Genomic DNA, 27,163 nt, shown 5'->3' with positions numbered 1-27,163 from the left:
TTTTTTAGACAGGTGATATATCACTAATATTTCAATAAGTTGCTTATAGCATGGCTATGTGGTTAGGGCTGTCTTTCAAATCACAATCCTCATGACTTGCCTCTCCAGCCGCTAGTATATTTGCCACCACACCTAGCTCTTTCAGATTATTATAATAACCTTTTCAACAACACTGCCCAGGCTACAGAAAATATCTTTGACTGATGCATTTTATCCCTGTGGAAAGTTTATATGAAGTAGCCAATGTAAGACTATTCTGTAAAGATTTGTTGGAATAAACTGGAATTATTGTTTTAACCTCATTTCTGAACTGCTGTTTGGTATCATAGTTCATAAAAGTGCTGGGAAAAGAATGTAAATTCATTTGTTTGAAATCTACAGAGATTTACATAAGCTCAATCACCTTTTGGTTCTAGAGTTTGGAAGGGGAAAAAAACAAGAGAGATAAATTAATAACAGTAGATGGGGTTGAGATAGAAGATGGGAGGAGAGGGGAGGGGAGGTAAGGGGGATAGTAGAGGATAGGCAGGGCAGCAGAATACAATAGACACTAGTATGGAAGTATGTAAAAAAGTGGATGTGGGATGGATGTGAATCTGCAATATTTATACGGGGTAAAAATGGGAGTTCATAATCTGCTTGAATCAAATGTATGAAATATGATATGTCTGAGAGAATGAGGAGGAAGGAGAGAAAATGGCGTCCACAGATTACAGTACCTACAGCCAAGTTGCAGCCTAGCAGGGCTACAGTGCTTACACTGCCCAGCCAACTCAAGGATATGCACAAACCTCCCAGGCATATGGGCAACAAAGCTATGGAACTTATGGACAGCCTACTGATGTCAGCTATACCCAGGCTCAGACCACTGCCACCTATGGGCAGACTGCATATGCAACTTCTTATGGAAAGCCTCCCACTGGTTATACTACCCCAACTGCCCCCCAGGCATACAGCCAGCCTGTCCAGGGGTACGGCACTGGTGCTTATGACACCACCACCACTACCGTCACCACCACCCAGGCCTCCTATGCAGCCCAGTCTGCATATGGGACTCAGCCTGCTTACCCTGGCTATGGGCAACAGCCAGCAGGCACTGCACCTGCAAGACCGCAGGATGGTAACAAGCCTGCTGAGACTAGTCAACCTCAGTCTAGCACAGGGGGTTATAACCAGCCTATCCTAGGATAAGGACAGAGTAACTACAGTTATCCCCAGGTTCCTGGGAGCTACCCCATGCAGCCAGTTACCGCGCCTCCATCCTATCCTCCTACCAGCTATTCCTCTACACATCCGACTAGTTATGATCAGAGCAGTTACTCTCAGCAGAACACCTATGGGCAACCGAGCAGCTATGGATGGCAGAGTAGCTATGGTCAACAAAGCAGCTATGGGCAGCAGCCTCCCACTAGTTACCCCCCCCCCCAGACTGGATCCTACAGCCAGGCTCCAAGTCAATATAACCCACAGAGCAGCAGCTACGGGCAGCAGAGTTCATTCCAACAGGACAACCCCAGTAGCATGGGTTTTTATGGGCAGGAGTCTGGAGGATTTTCCGGACCAGGAGAGAACCGGAGCATGAGTAGCCCTGATAACCGGGGCAGGGGAAGAGGGGGATTTGATCGTGGAGGCATGAGCAGAGGTGGGTGGGGAGGAGGACGTGGTGGAATGGGCAGCGCTGGAGAGCAAGGTGGCTTCAATAAGCCTGGAGGACCCATGGATGAAGGACCAGATCTTGATCTAGGCCCTCCAGTAGATCCTGATGAAGACTCTGACAACAGTGCAGTTTATGTGCAAGGATTAAATGACAATGTGACTCTTGATGATCTGGCAGTTTTCTTTAAGCAGTGTGGGGTTGTTAAGACGAATAAGAGAACTGGGCAACCCATGATCTACATCTACCTGGACAAGGAAACAGGAAAGCCCAAAGGCTGCTGTGGAGTGGTTTGATGGAAAAGATTTTCAAGGAAGCAAACTAAAAGTCACTGTTGCTCGAAAGAAGCCTCCCATGAACAGCATGCGGTGTGGCAAGCCACCTCGTGAGGGCAGAGGGATGCCCCCACCACTCCGTGGAGGTCCAGGTGGCCCAGGAGGTCCTGGGGGACCCATGGGTCGCATGGGAGGCTGTGGAGGAGGCAGAGGAGGTTTTCCCCCAAGAGGGCCACGGGGTTCCAGAGGGAATTCCTCTGGAGGAGGAAACGTCCAGCACCGAGCTGGGGACTGGCAATGTCCCAATCCGGGTTGTGGAAACCGGAACTTCACCTGGAGAACAGAATGCAACCAGTGTAAGGCCCCGAAGCCTGAGGGCTTTCTCCCACCACCCTTCCCACCCCTGGGTGGTGACCTTGAAAGAGGTGGCCCTGCTGGCATGCGGGGAGGAAGAGGTGGCCTCATGGACTGCGGCAGTCCTGGAGGAATGTTCAGAGGTGGCAGTGGTGGAGACAGGGGTGGCTTCCATGGTGGCCGTGGCATGGACCGAGGTGACTGGTGGAGGAAGACGAGGTGGTCCAAGGGGTCCCCCTGGACCTTTAATGGAGCAGATGGGAGGAAGAAGAGGTGGACTTGGAGGACCTGAAAAAATGGATAAAGGCGAGCACCGTCAGGAAAACAGAGATCGGCCCTACTAGACACAGACCCCACAGAGCTGCATTGACTACCAGATTTATTTTTTAAACAAGAAAATGTTTTAAATTTATAATTCCATATTTATAATGTTGGCCACAACATTATGATTATTCCTTGTCTGTACTTTAGTATTTTTCACCATTTGTGAAGAAATATTAAAACAAGTTAAAAGGTAGTGTGCTGAGTTTTATTTCCTTCTTTTAAAAATGGTTGTTTAACTAAGATTTAACAATGGGAACCCCTGTGAGCATGCTCAGTATCAATGTGGAGAACCAAGAGGGCCTCTAACTGTAACAATGTTCATGGTTGTGATGTTTGTTTTTTATTTTTTAATAAAATTCCAAATGTTTATTATAAAAAAGAAATATGCCAAGAGCTTTGTAATGTTTTGAACAACTAATAATTAAAAAAAGAATATAAAAGATATCTGAAATATCAAGGAAGTTTAGGAGTTAGAAATTTTTTCTTTCAGTATCTAGGTAGTAAAATAGGACAAAAGAGAAAATGTGAAGCATAAATATATTAAGCAATATGCAAAACAGTCACCAAAATATTTATTACAGAAAAATCATATCTGCAGAAATGGTTAAAAGAAGCCGTCTTTTTGTCAGGAGTAAACATTTGGACAGGAATGGAAGTTTTGGTTCTCCTTTTAAGTAGTTTTATTCCTAGTGAATAATTTTTACACTATTTCTGAATTTTACTGGTTGGAATTAATTATAATTCATATATCTGTGGAAAAAGTACTGAATGCAGAAAAATATTATTGCTCATGTTTAAATCACCTCCATTATTTGGTCTTTCCCTTTTTAAACCAAAAATTCTGCATAAAACCATCTCTTAATAAATATCTCTATCTCTGTATATTAGCACCAACTGAGTTATAAAATTTGGTATGATAACTTGTCTCTTCGTGTACTTAAAGACCATGAATTTTCTACTTAGCTCTTAGGTATAATTCTCTATGATGTTCTGTAGTTATTTATGTCTCTCTGCCAAGTTTTATACCAAGCTATTAGTATGTGCCTTAATTACTCTATGTAGCAATGTAGGATTTATGTCTTATTTTTGACACTTTGGTCCCAGAACTGTGTCTAAATGGAAATATGTACAGAATGATTATCCAGGAAAAAATGTAATATTATATTTTATTTTATATTTATTTATATATTTATGTATACATATTTTTTATTATTTAGAAACACCCTTTGGTCCGAAACTACAGTGATACTAGTGTATTTTACCTGGAATTGGTTGTGAGAAACAAACTAAAAAGACTTTTCTCTGTGTTGGTTGGTGATTTCTGCAACCTCAGGAACCTAGTGAATAATAGCAAAAATAAATAAGTAACCCTTTAGTTTGAAGCAGAACCACCAAACTAGATGATGTTTTGCTTCTGTTTTCTATCTTGATTATTAGAAACATACCTTTAAATTTACATGGAACACTTTTGGAATTCTATTCTGTTAGTTCTTCAAAAAAATCAATGAAAGTGAAAAATAATGCAGCAAAGATAGTTAATTAATTTCAAACAATTCATTTCTTAAAATAAATTTTTTTTCAAATCACCAAAAATTCTGAAAAGTTAGAAAAGTTAAAAGCTTTAGAAATATTCTATGGAAATTTCTCTTTTGCTCAGGACAGTAGACTATATATTTCCAACTCATTCTTCTCTAGAATTGGACTGTATGGAAATATGAAAAAAAAGGTGCTAAGATGCTCCACATGGCTTATAAGTTTTAAAATCCTGAAAGGAGCTCAAATCTGCCATTTTTCTACTTTACAAAATACAAAATCTTAAATTTGTATACTTAACAAACATTTGCAGAAGTGTAATTCAAAATGACCTAAAAAAATGGAAAAAAATCATTGAAGGACTGACCCACTGAACATGAGGGATTTATAATATTGAATCCCTTATATTAAATGTCTTTTTATCATTGTCAAAATTTTCCATGTTTATATTCTCAATATATTAATCAAAATTTTTATGCATTTAATAAGAAATATATAATATCCTATTTTATTCAGTCTTTTAAAAATTAGTAGTAATTAATATTAATAATTTAATTCTTATACTTGTTAAAGCATGAAACATATACTTTAAACGCTATGGCTATAGCAAGTAAAAAATCCAGTCTAATTTTCTTTTAAGATTGGGAGCCATCTCATCACAAAGGCATGAAAAGTTAATTTCTGCTTCATTATAAATTACTGTGATTTGTAAAGGTGCTTGAAATGCCTACCGGTGCCTTGAACTCACCCATGTCTGGTTTTCCCTGATGAGATAACAACCCTCCCTGAAACTTTAGTGATGACTCAAATTCTGGCTTTTCCTGACTAAATAACAACTCACTCTGAAACTTTAGTGGTGCATCATAAATTCTGATGTTGTGATCTAAAGTTACTCCATAAGTGCTAAACCATTTAGACCATTAACCTACTAAGTGTCATTGTATTATGCTTGTGAAAATCCTGTTATTCGTGTAATTTCTCAAGTCACCCTTCTTTTGTAACTTTTTGTGCTATAAAACTACAGTCCTAGAGAACTGGAGTGCTGAATTATTTTCCCATGGGTTTCAGGAGAGACTGTTATGCTCAAATACGGGACCTCCAAAAGACCACCAGAGACCAATATCGATGTAAGCACCAAAGAGGTGTTTATTGCAAGCTAGCTCCGTTCTCCACACACAAAGAAACTGGTGGCTGAGCCCGGGGTTTGCAGCAGTTTTATAACTCTTTGGGGAAAGCAGAAACCACACATACATCATAGCATCTCTTAGAAAATCATCACATACCTTTGGAAAATCATAAACAACTCTAAAATATGATTAGCACATTCACTGGTGGGTAGAAGCTGGGTAAGCATGATTTGTTAGTACAAGATGGGGATTCATTTGAACAGATTGGCCTAGGCCATGAGGGGGAGTATATGCTGAACTATATGGTTTCCCAAAATATTATCAACCACCATAAACTACTGGGAGAGTCATCTGGCATCCCAGGCATTTTCCCTGTGTCATGCTGATTTGTGGCTGCTAGGGGGTTGCTCTGGGTCCCCACCTAGCCTGACTGAGTCAGCAGATCTCTCCTGTTATTTGTAGAGAAACAACTCCACAGGATGGGTATGTTCCTAGGAGGGCTCTGTGTGTCTTTCCAAGGACAAGAGTCATGCCCCCTTCATTGGACAGTCTTTGCTCTGAGGTAGAGGCTGGTTTCTCACCTATAACTTATGGTTTTTTATGTAATTTTTTTTAGCTGCAGATGGACACAATACCTTTATTGCACTTATTTATTTTTATGTGGTACTGAGGATTGATCCCAGGATCTTGCACATGGGAGGTGAGCACTCTACTGCTGAGCCACAATCCCAGCCCCTTTTGTGTTGTTTTTTATTGGGCATTTTTACGTTAGGGTTTTTTTTCCCAGTTCAAAGTTCAATTTGTCACCTAAAAAGAACAGAGATCAAAAAATAAATAAATAAAATTTGTTAATTATTGTCATTATTTTATATTAATTCCTGAATAATATATAAGCATAAATAATCCATAAACTGAAGTGACTTTATATGTAAGTTTAAATGAAAATGTTCTTTTGGTTGGGTTAGTTCCCACTTATGGGAAAACAACCTTGCCTTAAAATAACAGCAGCCTGAGACTCTGGGGTACATTTCTCAGATTAAAAAACAAAAAACAAACAACAACAACAACAACAAAAAAAAAAAAAAAACAGCACTCAACGACCTGAGATTCTAGCCCATATTCATGCCTGGATTGGATAATATTCCCTGTCACTCAAAAAAAGGGCTCACTTCTCTCAGATTCAATGTTCATGATCTGAAGCCCCTTCCAATCAAGAATATTTTGTGGGAACTATCCCATTGTGTGTCATCAGGGTGGGCTTTGACTTTTTATCTCCTGAGTCCTCCATTTTTGCAATCTCTAGTCTCACACCTCAGCATCACAGGTTGTTCTGAGATGCAGCAACTGAGGATCCCAAGTAGCCCTACTACTGAGAAGCAGGAAATGGTGAGTGTGCATTGGCCTAGCAAGAGAGGCTGGGGGAGGAAGACTATTGGAACCACAAGACTGGCTGTGTTCAAAACAGGAGCTAGCAGTTTGGGACTCTGGGTAGTCTCTGGAGTCTGCAGACTTAACTCCTCCACTGGGCCACTATGTCCTCAGTCCTACAGGCCAACCAGGTGGGGAACATGTCAGTGGCAAAGACTCTTTGCTGCCTTCCTTATGCTCAAAGGGCATCCTCAGAATCTGCATAAAATACTATGTGACAGGTGTGTTCCTGCAGCCCAGTGTCTTACCAGATTCTGGAGATTGACAGGTTGAATAATTATCAAAATCAAATCTCGAAGGTCAATTTTCCTGCAGGAAAGGAGCTGTCATTTTGGAGTACCTAATTTCCTTTTTAGGTAGCTAATTTTCATTTTGACATTCTTTTATTTTTACTTTCTTCATTATTATTATTTTGTTAAAGTTATGTGAACTCAGGGATACTGTACTACTTAGCCATATCCTTGGTAGTGGAGCCAGATTTACAGATATGTAATTTGTGTAGTTAGGTAAATTTGGTCTAATATCCAGTAAAATCAAGAATGAACACCATATTGAGGATGGAGTCCAGGATAAGGGGAATTGAAAATGTCCCCAAGGCCCTGAGCCCATCCCAAGGATATTTTAATGAAGCAGCTCACAGCAAACATGGAGATGCTAATCTAAAAGCCCTTCCTGCCCAGATTACTCCTTCAGCCCACCTGTCCTCCCCACTTTGGATGTTCCCACCTACATTTCAACACTGCAGAACAAAGGACAGCAATGTGGCAGGAATGCAGGATAGCTGAAGGAAGACCTTAGTTATAAAAAAGCTAAAAAGACCTTAGTTTTAAAAAAATCCCTTTCATGGATTCTACCTCTTTGGTCTCCTTTTTCTTCTGGGGAGAAGTCTTTTCTACTGACTTTAATAAAGATTCTACTTTCCACTCTAATCTTGCCTTGGCACATTTCTCTGGTGTTATACTTCAGCATTGGGGAAGCAAGGACTTTTCACCAGTAAACAGCCCTAACAGGTTTAAATTTATTTTGAGAAAGGCCCTAGATAAATTCCTGAGATTATTTTTGTTATGGTTTGATTTATCTATAATTTGCTATTGCAATAAAGCATACTGTTTTTACATACAAATGTATTCATATGGGGATCTTATTTATATTGTGATTTTTTATTATTGTAATATTATATTTTCACAATATATATGAATATTAGGGCATGATAAGTTCTTTTTTTGCTCTTATAATTGAAAAGGTTTTTGGCTAAAGTTACATATAACTTTGTAGTAGATGAATTTTAAAAATTTATGCTTTGGTTTCTTACTTCATTTAAAGTAAAACTTGATGATTTTTTTTTTATTATTGCATTATTGTTGTATTTAATAGTCAGGTTTATTTTGACATAACCATAAAACATGAAATATAATTTGCTCCCCTTCAGTATCCAGTAGTTCACCTTTCCCTATTCTCCTACTTTCTTCTATCATATATTTATTTATAGTTTTTTTTAATTATTGCTTTATAGAATACATATAAAAGTAGACTTCACTGTGATATATTCATATTTGTACATAGCAGTTTTGGTGAGATATATTGTCGGTTAATTTGGGGGAAAATTATCACCTTTGTAATGATGAGTTTTATTATTTACCTGGGATGTATAATTCAGTCTTTTATGTGCTTTTTGTGACTTTTATTTTTTCATAAGTTCTACATATTTTGTTTCTAAAAAATGTACACATGTGAAATACCTCTTGCATAAGGCACCTACGTAAAATTTATACATAGTGTTTTATGATCTTTTTTAAACTGGATATATTATGAAATGTGACTGGCCCCAGTGATCATTTTTCCTACAGATTATTATTTATCTCTTCCAAGATGTATATTTTATTGAGCCATGCCCTTGGGCTTCAAGCATTTGATGAGTACCATTGCATACTTACATATTATCATGATCACATATGCTCTAATTTCAGTAAGTCTCTGTGATGGGGAGTATCATGTATATTAAATAGCAAAATAGTTTCCACAAATAGATACTAATATAAGCTCCTTTTGAGTTAATGATTATTAATTTGTTTAAATGTTCATCAATATTACTTAATTTTTCCCATGATGGGTTTTCTATTTTGTATTTCTTAAATTTCTAAAGATTTTGAATTTTTAGAGTTAATAAACATATCTCACGTATAAATTTGAAGTTCAAACTTCTGTCTTTTATATATTTTTGTCTTAAAAGATGTGAAAAAGATTAAAAAATGCAGCTAGAGATTGATTTAAAAAAAAGGTCAGTTTTTTTTAATTGACTTTTTTCTTTACTCATCATTTATTATAGGTTTCTTGTATGATTGTAAGGGTAGGTTATTTAAAGTGGATTCTAGGGCTTATCTTTGTTAATTACTACAGGAAAAATAAATAAGACATTTCTCTACACTATGGCTGCAGGAAAATGAATAAATTTCTTTAAAATCATATGGTAATAAAATTGTTAAATGACACACTTACTAAACATCCACTCCTTTAAAAAATTCTTTTCTTTAATATTCTTGGCAATGAATCATGAATTCTATTATCTGGATTTGGGGTTTTAACATAAAATAATATGGAATAAAATTTGGCCAATCCTAGAAATATTCATACATAATTTGTTGTTTACTTAATGACATGTTGTGGAGTTAGCAACTATTGAACATATTTATTTTTAGAAATAGTTACTTTTTTGATTTGATTTTCAGTTTCTAATAAGCCTTTTCAATTTATTTCCTTACTAAGGCACTCAGGGCCACTGATGTGTTCTTTTAATTTTGTAATCTCCAGGCATTTACCCTTCTAAAAAATCTGTCTTGTGAGCTCTATTTCTGAAGAGTTTCTTAACATGAAAGAAAAAAAAGTATTTATGTTGCCCCTGAAATGTATTCTCAATGCACTCTCTTCAAAATGAAGAGAAAATAATATTTCCCCAGACTGACATCCCTGTGTCAGGAGCCAACAATACATTGATGGTCTTTGAAGAAATTTCATAAGTTCTGTCTGTGGTTTTCTGTGAGCTGCTGAATTGCCATTTAGTATCCAGATACCCATGTTTTTTCATCTGTACTATGGGGATAATTTTAGAGGGCACAGATGAATAATGCTCTTCATGGAGGCTATCTATACCTGTATGTTCTGTAGTGCACAGCTGACAAAGCTGCTGGAATACACTGTGCAGATTCTATTTGGTTAACCATTATCTGCCACTCACATAAATTTTCTTTCAAAAGCTTGTAATAACCTTTTTACTTTAAGCATCCATGTCATCCACATTCCCAAGTATAAAAGTTTGAATCTTTCTTTTCTGAATTCCAGGTTCCGTTTCTCTTGTGGTTACATGTGCTACAAATAATTATGATTTTTTTCTTTCTTTTACATTGTGTTTCTAATAAAAATGTTTTCTGCTCCAAACCTATATTTTCCATGTCCAGCTATGTTTAGAAAATAACATAGATAATTGTATTTGATAATTTATAAAGGAGAGTTGAGAATAATTCTTGCTCGTGTTTCCCTTCCTTAGAAACTGAACCAGAACTGTTCTTGGTCCTGAAAAGGGAGGACCATAACCAATCAGATATATAAAAAAAATGGTGATTGTTTGTATATTCTCTTCTAAGAACTCTGTTCAGATCCTTGGCCCATTTCTTGATTGGGTAATAATAATAATAATAATAATAATAATAATAATTATTATTATTATTATTATTATTATTATTATTTGCTTAGCTTTTTGAGTTCTTTATGTACCCTAGAGATTAGTGCTCTATCTGATATGTCAGGGGTAAAATATTCCTCCTAAAATATAGGCTCTGTCTTCACCTCACAGAATGTTTCTTTTGTTGAGAATAAACTTTTTAGTTTGATTCTATCCCATTTATTTATTATTTATTTTAATTCTTGTGCTATAAGTGTCTTATTAAAGAAATTGGGGCCTAATTCCTCATGATGAAGATTAGAGCCTGTATTATATTTCATTGGACATAGAGTATCTGGTTTAATTCCTAGGTTCTTGATACACTGGGAGTTGAATTTTGTGCATGATGAGAGATAGTGTTTTGTTGAAGAGGCTATCTTTTCTTCTTTGCATGTTTTGATACCTTTGTCTAATGTATAATAATTATAATTTTGTGGGTTAGTCCCTGTGACCTCTATTCTGTACCATTCGTCTGCAGTCTGGTTTTTTTTTTTTTTTTTCATTGCTCTTTAGTATGGTTTAAGGTCTGGTATAGTAATGCCACCTGCTTCACTCTTTCTGCTAAGTATTACTTTAGCTATTCTTGGTTTCTTAATTTTCCGGATAAATTTCGTGGTTGCTTTTGCTATTTCTATGAGGAATGTCATTAGGATTTTGATCAGAATTGCAGTAAATCTGTATAGTGCTTTGGTAGTATTGTCATTTTGATAATATTAATTCTGCCTACTCATGATCAAGGTAGATCTTTCCATCTTCTAAGGTCTTTTTTGATTTTTTTCTTTAGGGTTATGTAGTTTTTCTTTTTAAGATCTTTCACCTTTTTCATTAAGTTGCTTCCCAAGTATCTTATTTTCTTGAAGTTATTGTAAATGGGGTAGTTATCTTCATTTATTTCTCAGAAGATTTTTCACTGATATACAGAAATACCTTTGATTTATGGGTGTTGATTTTATATCCTGCTACTTTGCTAAATTTATTTACTAGTTCTAGAAGTTTTCTGGTGGAGCTTTTTGATTCTTCTAGTTATATAATCAAATCTGGCATTTGCAGGTAAATGGATAGCATTGGAGAAGATAATGCTAAGTGATGTTAGCCAATTCCAAAAAAATTCCAAATATAAGGAGGCTGACTCATAATGAGGTAGAGAGGGGGAGCATGAGAGAAGTACATGAATTCTCAATAAAAAAGAGGTATGGGAGGAATAGAAAGGGGGCAGGGGATTAGCACGAATTGTGGAATGTGATAGATACCATCATCAAAAGAACATGTATGAAGACACAAATTTGTATCACCATACTTTATATACAACCAGAGATATAAAGAATTGTGTTCTATACATGAAATAAGAATTGTAATGCTTCTGTTGTCATTTCTTTAAAAAAATCAATGGAAATATGAAAAAAATGTTTATAAATTATATACATTAAATATGTGCATGCTATATATAGAATATATATGTTTATATATAGATCTAGGGAAAGGGAAGTCTCTTTCCTGAATTTTAAAAAATCAATTAATTTATTAATTTGCTCTAACTTGCTAATAGAGCAGAATGCATTTCACTTTATAGCACACAAATTGAACACAAAATTTTATTTCTCTTGTTGTACAGAAAGTATAGTTACAAAACCCATGTAACTCTACTTTGTGTACAAGAAGATTTTCATCTCATTCCACCATCTTACCTACCTCTATACCATCTCCCCTCACCTCCCTCCCATTTGTCTTATTCAAAGTTTCTTCATTTCTTCCATGCTACCTCCCATTTCCCTCGTTTTGGATCACCATCCACTTAGCAGAGAAAATATTAGGTCTTGGTTTAGGAAGATTGGCTTACTTGCCTTAACATGATATTCTCCAACTCCATCCATTACTTCCCAATTCCATAATTTTATTCTCTTTTAATGTTCAGTAATATTCCACTGTGTAAATAGACCATATTTTCTTTATCCATTCATCTATTGAAGAGCATATAGATTGGTTCTATAATTTACCTATTGTGAATTGTTTTGCTATAAACATTGATGTGGATATGCCTCTGTATTATGCTGTTTTTAGCTCTTGTTGGTCTAAACTGAGGAGTGAGATAGCTGGGTAAATTTTGGTTTCTTTCCAAGTTTTCTAAGGAATTTCCTTATTATTTTCCAGAGTGGTGTCCCCAATTTAGAGTCCTACCAACGGTGTAACGGTGGACCTTTTTCCTCACATCCTCACCAACATATATTTGTAATTGTATTTTTAATAAATGCCATTCTAATTGGAGTAAGATTAAACTTTGGAGTAGTTTTGATTTGCAATTCTTTAATTGCTAGAGATGTTGAACATTTCTTTATTTATTGATTGATTGTTTATCTTCTAAGAAGTGTGTCTCTTCAGTTCCTTAGCCCATTTTATTTAATGATTGGGAATTTTTTTTTTTTTTTGGTATTAAGTTTTTGAAGTTCTTTATATATTCTGGAAATTAGGTTTCTATTTGATGTGCATGTGGTAAAAATTTGCTCCTATTCTCTGGTATCACTTTTCGCCTCACTGATTGTTTCTTTTGCTGAGAAGAATCTTTTCAGTTTGAATTCATCTCATCTAGTGACTATTGTTTCTATTTCTTGTGATTTAGTAGTATTCTTAAAGAAGCAAAATTTCAAATCCCCTACCTGGGATTACAGATGTATGAGATCATGATAGCAACACAATTTATCTTCATTTCAAGCCCACTTTCTTAAGGAGCTTTCATCCTAGGAAGAAAAAGAAAATGTTATAGACAGGCCATTGGGTCTAAGGCCATGTCATAAAATAATGAATATACCATTAATCAATTTAAATAATAGACTCAAATCTTTGGATCTGGGGAAAAACATATATGTATGTATATATTACACACACACACACAAACACACACACACACACACACCATACACTTTATGGTTAAATCTCTGTTCCCTCAGGGCAGTTTATCTCTAGTTTTTTTTTTTTTTTTTTTTTTTTTTATCTCAGGAAAACTCTTGGTTAAAAAAAAAAATAAATGTATCTTTTACCTGTAGCTTAAAAAGAAATGATCATGTCCTCCATCTTCCTGAACTCAGGACAAGCATAACTCTCAAATATGGTTCTGTGAACTGAGATTTTCTGGAGTGTTGACATAGTTTTGAGGGTGCTGTTCCAAAAATACATATACTTTATTAGTAATATTTTAAATACATAATGGTAATTTTCACATAGTGGAAATTATGGGTTATACTATAAAATTATTTTTTTACTATTTTTATATGAATTCTAAAAAAATAATTATCTTTCCACCTCATATAATTTTAATGTTCAATCTGTTTCCATAGAAGTTAACTGAAATTTTACAAGATTTTCACTGTATTATTTTCATCAAAAATAATATATTTACATATACAATCTATAAATTCAAAAGGCCTCATATGCAAGTTGAAATGCAAATGATTTTCTGGGTTGGCTGGATTTTACTTCTCCAAGGATACCTTGCCTTAAATTTGCTGCAGCCTGAGGATCTGGATTTCAATTCCCAGAGCCTCAAATGAAAAATAAATAAATAAATAAATGTACAGGCAAGACCCTACAATTGTGACATCATTTATTTCTGGATTTGAGGTTATCTCCTGACTCTCAAAAAACTCACTAGGCTCAGATTGAGCATATGAAGAAATAAGTTGTGTCTAATCAGGACCCCTTATATAAGCATCGTCCAATCTACACATATTCAGTAAAGAGAAGCAAGTTTTGACCATCTGGTGTAAAGTCTGCCAGAGTGGGTATCCATTTCTAGGCTTCCTCACTTATGTTAAGTGAACCTGATTTTTTCTCCTGTATAGGCAATTTGTGATTTATAGAGAGGACACGTGGTTCCTAAAAATACAGTAAATGATGAGTGTGCAATGAAATCCCGAGACGGGATGGTGAGTCTGGTTGAAACTGGCTGCACTGACTATGGTGAGAACTGGCAATGGTTGGCTAGAATCCCTGGTGTAATCTTTGGTTTCTGCAGTCCTGTGTCTTCTGCTGAGAAAGATCAGCCATGAATTTCCACTGGCCAGTCAACTGGACCATATATTAACAGTAGACACTGGAAGTCCTATAGTATCCTATAGAATATCTTCAGCCCTTACTTTAAATTTTATGTGACAACATTTTTGGCAATATTTCCGAATCTTCTCAGATTGTGTTGTGGACTCTGGAGTGAGGAGATCATCCCAATCACAACTCCATGTATATTTTTCTCCAGGAGTGAGGTGAGATACACTATAGGTATCTCAGTTTTTCTTTCCTCCTGAATTCGTTCTCCTTCGTTTTGGAGATTGTGGTATTGTGGATTGAGCAAGAGGTACGGTACCACTTAGCTACATACCTGGTACTTTTTAATTTTTTTTTATCTTCAAACAGTTGCTGAGTGTCATTTTAAATTTATGCCCCAGTATTGTGAGCTGTATTTATATATAAAATTTTAGCTTCCTGTTCAATGACAACTTCCCCTTTTCCCAGTATTATCAGTTAGATTTTTGCATTATTATCAGTTACTTTACCCATATTATATTTCAAATGAACATGATATTTTAAATTGTTATACCAAAAACTGGATGAGACTTTAAAGCATTTTTTTTCTCTCTGAGTGCAATGGTACATGCACATTAATTCCAGAGACTCAAGTGGCTAAGTCAGTAAGATTGCAATTTCAAAGTAAACATCAGGAACTTAGGTAGACTAATTAGACAATTAGAAAAACCTGTCTCAAAATTTTAAAACATGGCTGGGTATGTAGCCCAGAATTAACATGCTGCTGTTTCAAATCCCCATTACCATAGAAAAAAATCAAAAGCAAAAATTTTTTTTGTTGTTTTTTATGAGCACTTTTACATGATTGAAAAGTAAAGAAGAATCACTTGATCTTGGAGAAATCATGTGTTTCTATACTGCCTTTGTGTCTCCAAAGGCAGACAACCTCTCAGAGTGTCTTGATGCTCAGATTTCCTTTTGTGGAATGTATATGAGAGCATTCTCATTCCATACTCTGGTATTTTCCTGGAACTGTATTTCAGAACTACGTAATATGAGGATTCCACAGCTGGCACATCTAATGCTTCTCATAAGTCCAGACCAGTACTTGTGGCTTTTCTTGTTCAAGAGCAGTATAAATGTAGAGAGCTTAGTTTCTCAAAGAAATAACTGAGAGAAACTCTCAACTTCCATTTTTTAAAATGTCTTCAGTAATTTTATAGTCTATCACAGTGTTTCTTTCTTCCATATTCATATAATTGGAGTACTACTTACTATTCCACTTTTTGAGAGTAGCCATTCTAACAGCTGTGCTCATGCAGAAGATCTTATAGTTGGATGGTGCACTAAAATTCTGATTCAAGCTTTTTAGATTCCAGGGTGCTTTATGCTCACTGGAAAAAAATTGATGTGCATTGTTTCAAAAATAAAGAGGGATCTCTGATTGTAACCATTTTTCTTCACTAATATTTGAGAGTTTAGCCCATTACAATGTTTGCACACCAATGTGAAAACACTCTTTTTTGATCTAGGGAGATTTGCACCTTCACAGTTACCAGTGCTTTCAATGCTTTGAGGTTTTGCTTAGTCCATTGAATGGAAAAAGTTAATATCAGGACAGATTACTTACAGAAAGAATTGGTTAAGTCTGGTGTTATTAGTAAAATGAGCTGGGTTAGAGAACTCAGCAAGTGCTAAACTGCCACTTTGGCTTTCAGTGGTGGTCTGTATTTCCCTGTTAATTTTTTTGGTGCTCTCTAGATAAAATTTGAACTGTCAGCAACAGCTATTTGCATTTTTAGAGAATGTTGGCAAATCCCTCTAAGGGATTAAGGGGTTACCTTAAGATTTAACACCTCTTCCACTCTGGTCTAATGGAATAAACCCCATGGATCTTGCATGGCCATAGAAAACCACTTATCCCCCCCCCCCCCGGAGTAAATACTCATGTATACCTTATTCCTTCCTCTGTGTGTACAGATAAATTAACATTTAAACTACAGGCAATTTAGAGATAAATACTATATTTCAAACCCAAATCAATCTTCCTTTATTTATATTAACACTGGATTTGGGCATTTTGTTCCAGTAATTTTGCATATTGCTCAAATCAGAAAAATCTTCCAGTGCATACTACTAATCTCTTGGTCAATATTTTTTATTTCAGTTTTCCAAATGTGTGCCTCTAATTCCTTTACAGTTTTTAGAAGGACTCACAACAGAAGTATATATTTATTTGGTGTATCCATAAATGGAGGAAGGCTTATATTCTGCTTTTATTTATCTTTATTTTATTTTTTAAAATTATCTCTCTTTATATCTGCTCTTTGTTGGATGCTTGTGTATAATTCCAGTGTCACACACATTCTGCACACAAGTCACTTTTGTAATCTATGCCTTATTTTCAAGCTACAATCTACCTTGAGGTTGGATTGTAGCATTCATTCACATTAAATATTTTATTGATATGTTTTGATTTATATACTTATAATAATTAACAATAAAAAGATATTTGCATACATATGAACTGCCCTATGTAGTTTTCTGTATTGTAATTTCTTTATCTTAAAATTACTACACTGTTGTAATATTATAACATGCATTAGTGTCAGGTAATGATCACTGGTACATTTGCTCTCATATATGAGAGAGTACTTGTCTAATTTTATATACATTCATCTTTCCAGGAAAATTTTAGAAGTTTTTGCTTTGATTCCTTCTTTAACAAAACATAAAGAATGGTAAAATTATGACCAGTTATTATTAAAGGGCACCTTGGGAAAAGTGATAATTTTCATAATAGTTTTATCCTTTGTAAATATGTTGAATATTTGAGATTTTTATGTTCTTTTTTTGTATTTTTATTTTCTCAAATACTTCATATTCCTTTTGTAAACATACATGCATATAAAATGCAACATTCTTGTGACATCAGCATAAAACATACATGATATTTTATAGTATTTGTCAAACTGGATATAATAAATCAACAAAAATTCTAGCTCCTAGAATTTACATTTTACAAAATTTAATAATTATTTCTTCCTCTCTAGCCATACACCTTGGTTTCAACTCTGGAAGAATGTGGCTGTATTCTCATGTACAGTTGCTGTAATTTTAGTCTCTGTTTCCTGTGTGGGTGTATTATATACCTATGATTACAAAACAGTTTCTACAAATGGATAATAAAAGCTTAAATTTTTATTTCAAATTTTTATTGCATTTATTCCACATATTCATCAATACTATTTAATTCATCTATATGATGTGATTTTATTTAATGTTACCTAATTTCTAAAGATTGTGAGTTTTCATGATTATTGAACACTTAGATTAATCCTTTTTAAAGTGACTCTTCAAGAATTTTTTGTTTTTATTTTGCATTTTGTTGTATTTCTTCTTTTTATAAGTGTTTGATTATATGTGAGGAAATTAGGGTATTTTTACCTTGTCAGTTTAGCAGCTTTTAATGTAATCATTTGATGAATAGATTTTTTTTTTTGTATTGATATATTGTTATTAATAAGTTTAAGTCTATTATATTGTATAATTTTGAAAAAAAATTTCTTTTTTGATATTAGGGATTCAACCAAAGTGTCTTAATGCTGAGAATATTCTCGGCTGTGTTTTAAATTTAATTTCCAGATGGGGTTTGATCAATTTCTTCAGTTGGCCTTATATTTTGAACTTCATGACTTAGACTTGAGAATAGTATATATTTCAGGTGTTCACCACCATATGAACCCTATCTTTTGTATGTAAACTTTTGAGCTTTGTACTTTCTTATATATTTCAGTATTATTTATTAATAACTTATATTCAGCATTTAATGTGTCAAAATATGTTTTTATGTTTTATGAGTGAAGGGATAAAATAGCATTTTATTATCACACTCTTTCCCCAATATCCTAGCATGTTTTAAGGGTTTTGTTGTTGGTGTTTTCTGTAGTTCCACCATTTATTTTATTATGAGGTTTACCCTGATTGATTTTACTTCATAACATCAATCGTGTGGCGTCATGGTATTTTGGTCAGCAGTAGACTTTATGTACAACCATGGATCTAGCAAATATCTTAGCCATGTACTAGTCTATACCATCTAGATTCTGTCATTGCACTCAGAGAATTGGAAAATTGCAGAAGATTCTTAGGATAAATTTTCCAGAGTGTATTTCCATAAAGTGAGAAATCATTATATATGCCTATATTTGCAATTATATACTGTATAATTGATACAATTTTTACTTATTGAATTTTCAAATTTGCTAGTGCTTTTTTAATTGTATCTGCTTTTTTTATTTGTACTGAAGATTGAACCCAGGGGTGCTTAACAATAAAGCCAAAGCCTCAGTCTTTTTTTTTTTTATATTTTATTTAGAGACAGAGTATTGCTGAGTTGCTAAGTTCCTCACTAAGTTCCTCAATGCAATATATATATAAGACAATATTATATATAATATTGTCTTAGAATTTATGATCCTTATTTCTTATCCTCCTCAGTCACTGAAACTACACTTGTCCATTACTAGACTGGGCTCATTTGATTTTGAAAAGCACCAACATTGATACTGGTAACTCTGTGTTATGTTTATCTTTAATAGCTTCCAATTTTGCTATTTTGCTTGAGATTTCTTTACTTTTGGTATTTTAATTATACTTTTTATTGGGATGGATGATTTGATAATAGATTCTAGTCATTTTATGGCTTACTACTTTTTTGTATGTTTTATTTTCACCTTAGGTATACATGAATTTCAATTTTTCCAGCTGTATGGAGGTCTAAGTGAAACATAATAATCTGTATGGACATTGTTAAAGAAATGGAACCACAATTTTATGCAGTTTTTTGACTGCACTGTATATGCCCAAAGGACATAAGATCAGCATACTACATTGACACAGCCACATTAATGTTTATAGCAGCACAATTCACAATAGCTAAGCTATAAACCCAACCATGCAATGATGAATGGGTCCATTCAAAGATGACAGGATAAAAAAACTGTTGCTTATGTACACAATAAACTATGAATCGGCCATAAAGAAGAATGACTTTATGACATTCGCCAGGAAATGGATGAATCTGGAGATATTATGCTAAGTAAAACAAACCATTTCTTTAAAACCAAAAGTTGAAAGTTATTGCTGATATGTGAAATCTAAAGCTCATAAAGTGGGGAAGGGTAAGAAAAGAAGATCAGTAGATTGTACAATGGTAAACAAAAAATAAATAAATAAATAGGACAAGGATCGAAATATAAAAGATATATATCTGTAAGTGAATCCTACCATTGTAGCCACCAACAAGAACAGGATTTTTCTTAGGATAAGATATATCCCATGCTTGCATAATACCATAAAAATCGATTTTACTGTCAGGTAGAACTAGAAAGAACCAATAAAATTTTTTAAAAAATTATATTTGTTTCAAGAGCTATAAGTATATTCTATTATAAATATCATACAATATAAACATCGGTCATAGTTTGTATATATATATATATATATATATATATATATATATATATATATATATAATTTTGTATGTTAAAAATGTTAAAATTATAAAATGGAAAATTCAAACAGTATTGTTGTTGCTATTTTTTATATTAATAACATACCTAAAAACCATAAAATGTTTGAAATTAAATAAACTATTAAATATTTCCATTAAGTGGTCTGTCTACCTTGTTACATTTCAAAATTTCTTTTATACCATTGATATTAGAATTACTAGAGATCTCACTACACATTCAGAATAGCCAGCGCTATCAGAGAAATAACAAATAAGATCCTACACATTAGTAAATCTCTGATTAGTGGTTGTACAATTAAAATTTGAGGATTACCTTTCTTAATTACCATGATTTTCTCATCTGAAAAATATGTATAATTTAGATCAAGATATAAAAATTACAAAATATATATTTTTGTGATAATGCCTGAGTTTTATATTGTGTTTCATAAATGTGGAGTATTTATATTTGTTTGAACTTAATTCACTTTTTATGCAGAAGTAGATAATAGTATCATTGTGTTCCAAAGCACTACCTACATGATAGTCTACTAACTCTAATTTCAACTGTAATTACATTACAGACTGCAAATATTCCTGTATTCAATGTGTTATTTATTTACATATTCTTATTTTAGGAAATGTTAACATTTATGGATATAGCCATTGATTTTACTGAAGAGGAGTGGGAATGCCTTCAGCCTGCTCAGAAAAATTTATATAGGGATGTGATGCTAGAGAACTATAGAAACTTTGCCTTCCTGGGTAAGTTTAATTTCCCTTTAAAATTATTAATTACTAATTATTATTTAATTTACTTCTGTTGCAGAGTATCTTCTGGGAACTTCTCTATAAAAATGAGTTTCAGATTTATGTTTCAAAGAAAAAGGGCATTTTTAGTACAGATATTTTACTGTCTCTCTCTTTCTCTCTCTCTCTCTCTCTCTCTCTCTCTCTCTCTCTCTATATATATATATATATATATATATATATATATATATATTTATTTATATATATATATATATTTTTTTTCTCTTTAACTTGACTCTTTCTTTGTGTGTTACACATCCTTCACTTTAGATAAGTAGTACCTAGTATAATTTAGTGATGTAAACTAATGTAGACTACACATAACAGGGGACACAGTTGAGTCATTCAAATGTCAAGGAGAAAACCAAACTGAAAAATGTTGAAAGAGTAGTTATCCAGCAGAAAAAATTTTCAGAAGCTTAGGTTTATTTATTTTGATTGCAATCATTTAACACATACTGCCCTATATTTATCACATTTTCAAATCTATTGTTGTTCTCTGTTTTCTTCTTTAGAGATGTCCCAGTTTATTCAGATTAACCATCAAAATTTACCTTTTGTTGTTAGGGCCAGTATGATCTGTTTCAAATCTTCTTGTGAGAAAACCTTTTAAAAAGAAAACAGAAGAGAGAGACACACACAGTGAAAATGAAAAAAGAAAAAAAAACTGGCCACCCCTCTTAACAGCTGCACATATAATACCCCAAAATTACATAGCTTCTGATACCATGACTACATTCTAACCCAGTGTTTCTTTAACCCCAAGTGCTAGCTAACCAAGATTAGGTACAGTTAATACAAATATAGAGCCCCTTCTCCCTAATAAAATTACCACAGAAACTAGATTGTACACCTGTAGAGTTGTCTTAATAGCTTCAGGGAGAAACTGCTTGGCATTACAATTGTGGGACTCAGGGTGCCAGTTACAATCACCCCCAAACTTTCCTGTCTATTCGAAGGCCAGAATACCTAATACCTCCCCTCTTTTTTAAGGCCTTTTGAATAAATAATATTACTTGTCTCCTTAATGCTGGTGGGGGCAAAAAATAGGGCAGGCATAGACAAGAGCAAGTTCCAACATCAGTAAACATCCACCTATGAATATTTTTCACCCAGATAAAATTGAGTAAGCATGAAGTGAACCAATCTAACAATTCCAAAATCCATCATCTTGTTGAACTTTATTAATTATATCTTTGAGGTAATTTAAGTCTTTTGAAATAAAATTACTATTATAACTTAAATTGAAGAAACACATGGTATTAAACTTCTGATATACTTTATGATGTAACAATAACTGACAATCAATTTCAGCATGATTGTCAAGTATAGCTTGACAATGTTGTTTTTGTTCTTCATTAAGCATATTTACATCCATGGAGGCATGATTAGTACTGTTTATTATAGCATAGGCGAGTTTCATAGTAGTTTTATAAGCTGGTAGAGCTAGTCCAGGTAAACCCACCAAGGAGAATGTCAAAACCTTAAATTCTGCCTTAGAGAGAAGCTTCACTGAATCGTCACAGGTTTTATCAAGAGGAATAGATCTTTTATGAATAAATTGCACAGGATGGTGACCTATTAAATGCTATGTGGATGGTAAGGACACATTCTTCTAACACTGAATATCATGAGATATTTTTGCAGGTATATCACAATTTTATGCAAGTGAGTCAAGATATTGTAATGGGTTCTAGAAGTCCAGGATCTGACAGTACTGAATTTCCCAGAGCTGGTGTACAAAAACAGAGCAAAATTGTTATTAAGACCAAAGCATTTACAGAGTTTTGTGTGAGTTTAGCAATCAAAGCAGTAACACAGTTATCTAGATTACATTCTAACCCCATTTTATCCAACACCTGTTGAGCTGAGGCTGTTAATGGTTTTTAACTCCCCAAGTAACCAAAATTCAAGTATCTTGGGGACTTCTTTTATTGTTTCTCTTAATTTGAGGAGAATAATTATTCTCTTGTTTGGATGAACTCTTATCTTCCAGGGTTAAATGAAACTTAGAAATCAGCATGTGAAGTCCCTGATGAACATTTATAACTGCTATTTTTCAAGCATGAAGCTAGAGTCCAAACAGGACATGTTGGCATAAGTGTAGCAGTCTATGCTTTTCCCCACATGATCAAAGGCAAAGGATCTTGTCATGCTGGTCAGGTGGAACCTCATATATTACATAATTTTATTGGTAATTTCGGTTTGAGAATAAAATGTCTATTCAATGCAGATGACCAATTTTGAGTATTAACTTTATGTTGTATATTGAGCACCTTAACTGTAAATAAAACAATATTCAATGCATACTGATATAAGAGAGGGTAGATCTTTGTATGTTTCTGTATTAAAAGGCAAGTATTAGGATACAATTTGCTCACTCAACAAAAGCTTGTCCGAAAGAATTATGAGAAATTTCATGATTTAAAACTATATCTCATTGATTAAAAATTATGCAAAATAATGAGATGTAAAGGAAGGAGCATTATCCATCTTTAACCAAATAGGGCCTCTAGGAGTAGATCATGCTTGGTTTCTTTCCATGCTCTCTGCTTGAACTGACTTGACATTTTTTTTAGATTCAATTCTGTTAGTAATTTTTTTTTCTTTTGTTTTGTGTTTTGCAATAATGCACTAGTAATCATAAATATTTTGAAGTGAATAAATCATTATACTTCTACTTTATAATTTTTTTACATTTTTTATTTTTTTAAAATTTTAATTAGTGATTTAATTTCTGGATTTTTTTTATTGTGGCATGCTTGGATTCTCTTCACACTATATATATATATATATATATATATATATATATATATATATATATATGAAGAGAGAGAGAGAGAGAGAGAGAGAGAGAGAGAGAGTCATTGACTATAATATCAACCCTACACAAAACACACTGTGTGTGTGTGTGTGTGTGTGTGTGTGTGTGTGTATATATATATATATATATATATATATATATATTTCCCACTTTGCTTTATATATTCTATAGATTTTTAATTTTTACAGTATTTTACAAGTTGCTTAGACTTGTCTTAAACTTGGTACTGGTTGATAAGCCTCTTCCATATTTGTAGAATTTCAAATTTGCACACTGGGAATGCCCCTCTCATTTTTTCTTAAAGAATTGTTCACATAAACATTGTGCTCATTGATGTTAATATTTTTCAATTTCACTCTCTAAACATTTTTTAAATAGTTATTTAGTGTTCTTTGAGTAATTCATAACTGTCAGTATCCTAATGTTAAATTCTTCATGTTTTATTTTTCTTTTTTGTCACTTGGATTTAGCCCATGCTTCTCTTTGTTTATATTTGCTGTACTATTTTTTATTTGTTCAATAAAGGAGCCATCAGTAGATTATATAGTCCATTTTTGGGAAAAAATTATAAAAATTTTTAAATAAAAAAATAGGCAAGAACAGTGCTGCATCCTTGTAATATTTGCTAATTGGGAGGCCATGCAAAAGTACTTCATGTTTGAGAGAAGTTACAGAAATTTAGAAACAGCATGGCTCAAACAATTTAAAAAAGACTTGTGTTGTAGTTCATGATATAGAATTTTTGGGGTAATCTCAAGCATTACATATGAAACATTAAAAGTTGGATGAACTAAAGATCCAGAATTGCCAGTACTAAATATGTATCCATGAACAATTAAATCAGAAAATTGAAGAGATACCTCGGCTTTTGTGTTTAGTGCCAATATTTTTCTCAGTATTAAAGCTAGAGACTCAATTTGTGTGCCCATCAATGTCAAATGTTTATAAATATGTACTTATATACTATTATTATTTAGTTATAAAATATTTTGTCTCTTAAAGTGTTATAAGGAATATATGCAGGACTTTGAATTATGTGAAAGGTGGCAGGCAGATATTAAATTGTAGGAGTTTTTGATTCACATGTAGAAGTCAGAAATTTAGTGAGCAAAATTTTGCTCAGCATGTACTGTGTTTTATGTAGGGTTCATATTATAGGGTTGATATATAAAATATTTTTTATTTTATTGAGCATAATAGGGTCAGAGTTTTATTTTACCACATAGTGAGTGTATTATGTTTTTCATAAATATTAGTAGAAGGAATACAATACCTTGTAAGAAAAAAATTGATAATTATACGAAATAATGATTTTGTTAATTCATTCTATTTAGTCATTTTACCTTGTATATATAGTATAAAGTACCATGATATATTTATAAATAAACAAAGTTGTATTTGTCAATAAAGGAAATTCTCATATCACACAAATGTAATAATATAAAAATCAATTTATTATACTTGATTGTCATGTGTTGAATTCATCCACATATTATGGACATAATCTATGCAAGGTTTTTATAGTCTTTTAAAATGTTTGTATGAAAACTTTTATAGATATATATGTGTATATTTCTTAGTAAATTTTTTCTTCATGTTTCTTTTTAAGAGTCCATTGTCTCTTTAGCTTGTTGAATATTTGTGGTATTATCATTCAAAATCTGCTAGATATTTTCATGTCTCTATGTCATGGAAGACAAAAACCATAGTTTGGACACTCTTTTAAAAAAACAGAAATGTTTGTATATTTTTTACATTTCTCTTATTCTACTGACAGTGAAGGTAGATGGTAGATATTTCCTAAATACACACTACTATCTTATGAAGGACAAAGGCTATTAATTATACTTTTCTACACTTAATTATATTACTCTTCATAATGATATTCTCCTCTTGGATACTGTGGTCTCTACAAAAATTTGGATAATATTCTCAAGGTCATTTTTTCTGTACATTTTTATTGAACTAATATTTTTTTTGGATTTATGGTGACTTTGGATTTACTAATCTACTACACTCCTGATGTACTTATTTTACCTTAATTTCTTGTTATGTATTAAAAATATATTTATCCCAGTCTAATAGGTATTTTTTTTTAATTTTTGTTTTTTTCAGTCATGACTCCTAATCATACCCAAGAATATTCACCAGAAAAGGGCCTAAAAAACAGATTTCATGAAGTGATAATTGCAAAATATAAAAGTTGTGATCTTAACTATTTACCACAAAAGAAAATATGGAAAACTACAAGTGAGAGTGAACACCAGAAATTATATAAAAAATCAGGCCTTGTTCACCACCAGAGAAATTATACTGGAGAGAAGCCCTACAAATGTACACAATGTGGCAAAGCTTTTGGTCACAAATCACATCTTATTTGCCACAGAGGAACTCACACTGGAGAGAAGCGCTACAAAGGTACACAATGTGGCAAAGCTTTTGGTGACAAATCAAGCCTTATTCGCCAAAGTAGAAATCACACTGGAGAGAAGCCCTACAAATGTAAAGATTGTGGCAAAGCTTTTGGTCAAAAATCAGACCTTATTCGCCACAGCAGAACTCACACTGGAGAGAAGCCCTACAAATGTAAAGAATGTGCCAAAGCTTTTAGTCAAAAAGCAGACCTTATTTGCCACAACAGAACTCACACTGGAGAGAAGCCCTATAAGTGTACAGAATGTGGCAAAGCTTTTGGTCAAAAATCACATCTTATTTGCCACAGAAGAACACACACTGGAGAGAAGCCCTACACATGTAAAGATTGTGGCAAAGCTTTTGGTAAAAAATCATGCCTTATTTACCACAGCAGAACTCACAGTGAGGAGAAGCCCTACACATGTAAAGATTGTGGCAAAGCTTTTGGTCAAAAATCAAACCTTATTCGCCACAGGAGAACTCACACTGGAGAGAAGCCCTACACATGCAAAGATTGCGGCAAAGCTTTTGGTAGAAAATCATACCTTATTTGCCACAGTAGAACTCACACTGGAGAGAAGCCCTACACATGCAAAGATTGCGGCAAAGCTTTTGGTCGAAAATCAGACCTTATTTGCCACAGCAGAACACACACTGGAGAGAAGCCCTACAAATGTACAGAATGTGGCAAAGCTTTTGGTGAAAAATCAAAACTTATTCGCCACAGTAGAACTCACACTGGAGAGAAGCCCTACAAATGTAAAGATTGTGGCAAAGCTTTTGGTCAAAAATCAGACCTTATTTACCACAGCAGAACTCACACTGGAGAGAAGCCCTACACATGTAAAGATTGTGGCAAAGCTTTTGGTCAAAAATCAGACCTTATTCGCCACAGGAGAACTCACACTGGAGAGAAGCCCTACAAATGTAAAGAATGTGCCAAAGCTTTTAGTCAAAAAGCAGACCTTATTCGCCACAGTAGAACTCACACTGGAGAGAAGCCCTACAAATGTACAGAATGTGGCAAAGCTTTTGGTCAAAAATCACATTTTCTTTGCCACAGAAGAACACACACTGGAGAGAAGTCCTACAAATGTACAGAATGTGGCAAGGCTTTTGGTGAAAAATCAAGCCTTATTTACCACAGAAGAACTCACACTGGAGAGAAGCCCTACACA

At 33.7% G+C, this 27,163-nt stretch overlaps 1 pseudogene across 1 annotated transcript; it reads left to right on the top strand.

Annotated features, from left to right (window-relative positions):
• Positions 1 to 696: 696 nt before the first annotated feature.
• Positions 697 to 2,954, top strand: LOC308635190 (RNA-binding protein EWS-like; annotated as a pseudogene). The gene has a single exon. The product of its transcript is annotated as an RNA-binding protein EWS-like (transcript).
• The last annotated feature ends 24,209 nt before the right edge of the window (positions 2,955 to 27,163 follow it).

This window comes from Spermophilus citellus (assembly GCF_964194105.1).
Source record: "Spermophilus citellus genome assembly, chromosome: 16".
Lineage (NCBI taxonomy): Eukaryota > Metazoa > Chordata > Mammalia > Rodentia > Sciuridae > Spermophilus > Spermophilus citellus.
This window is presented reverse-complemented; position numbering and strand designations above follow the sequence as displayed.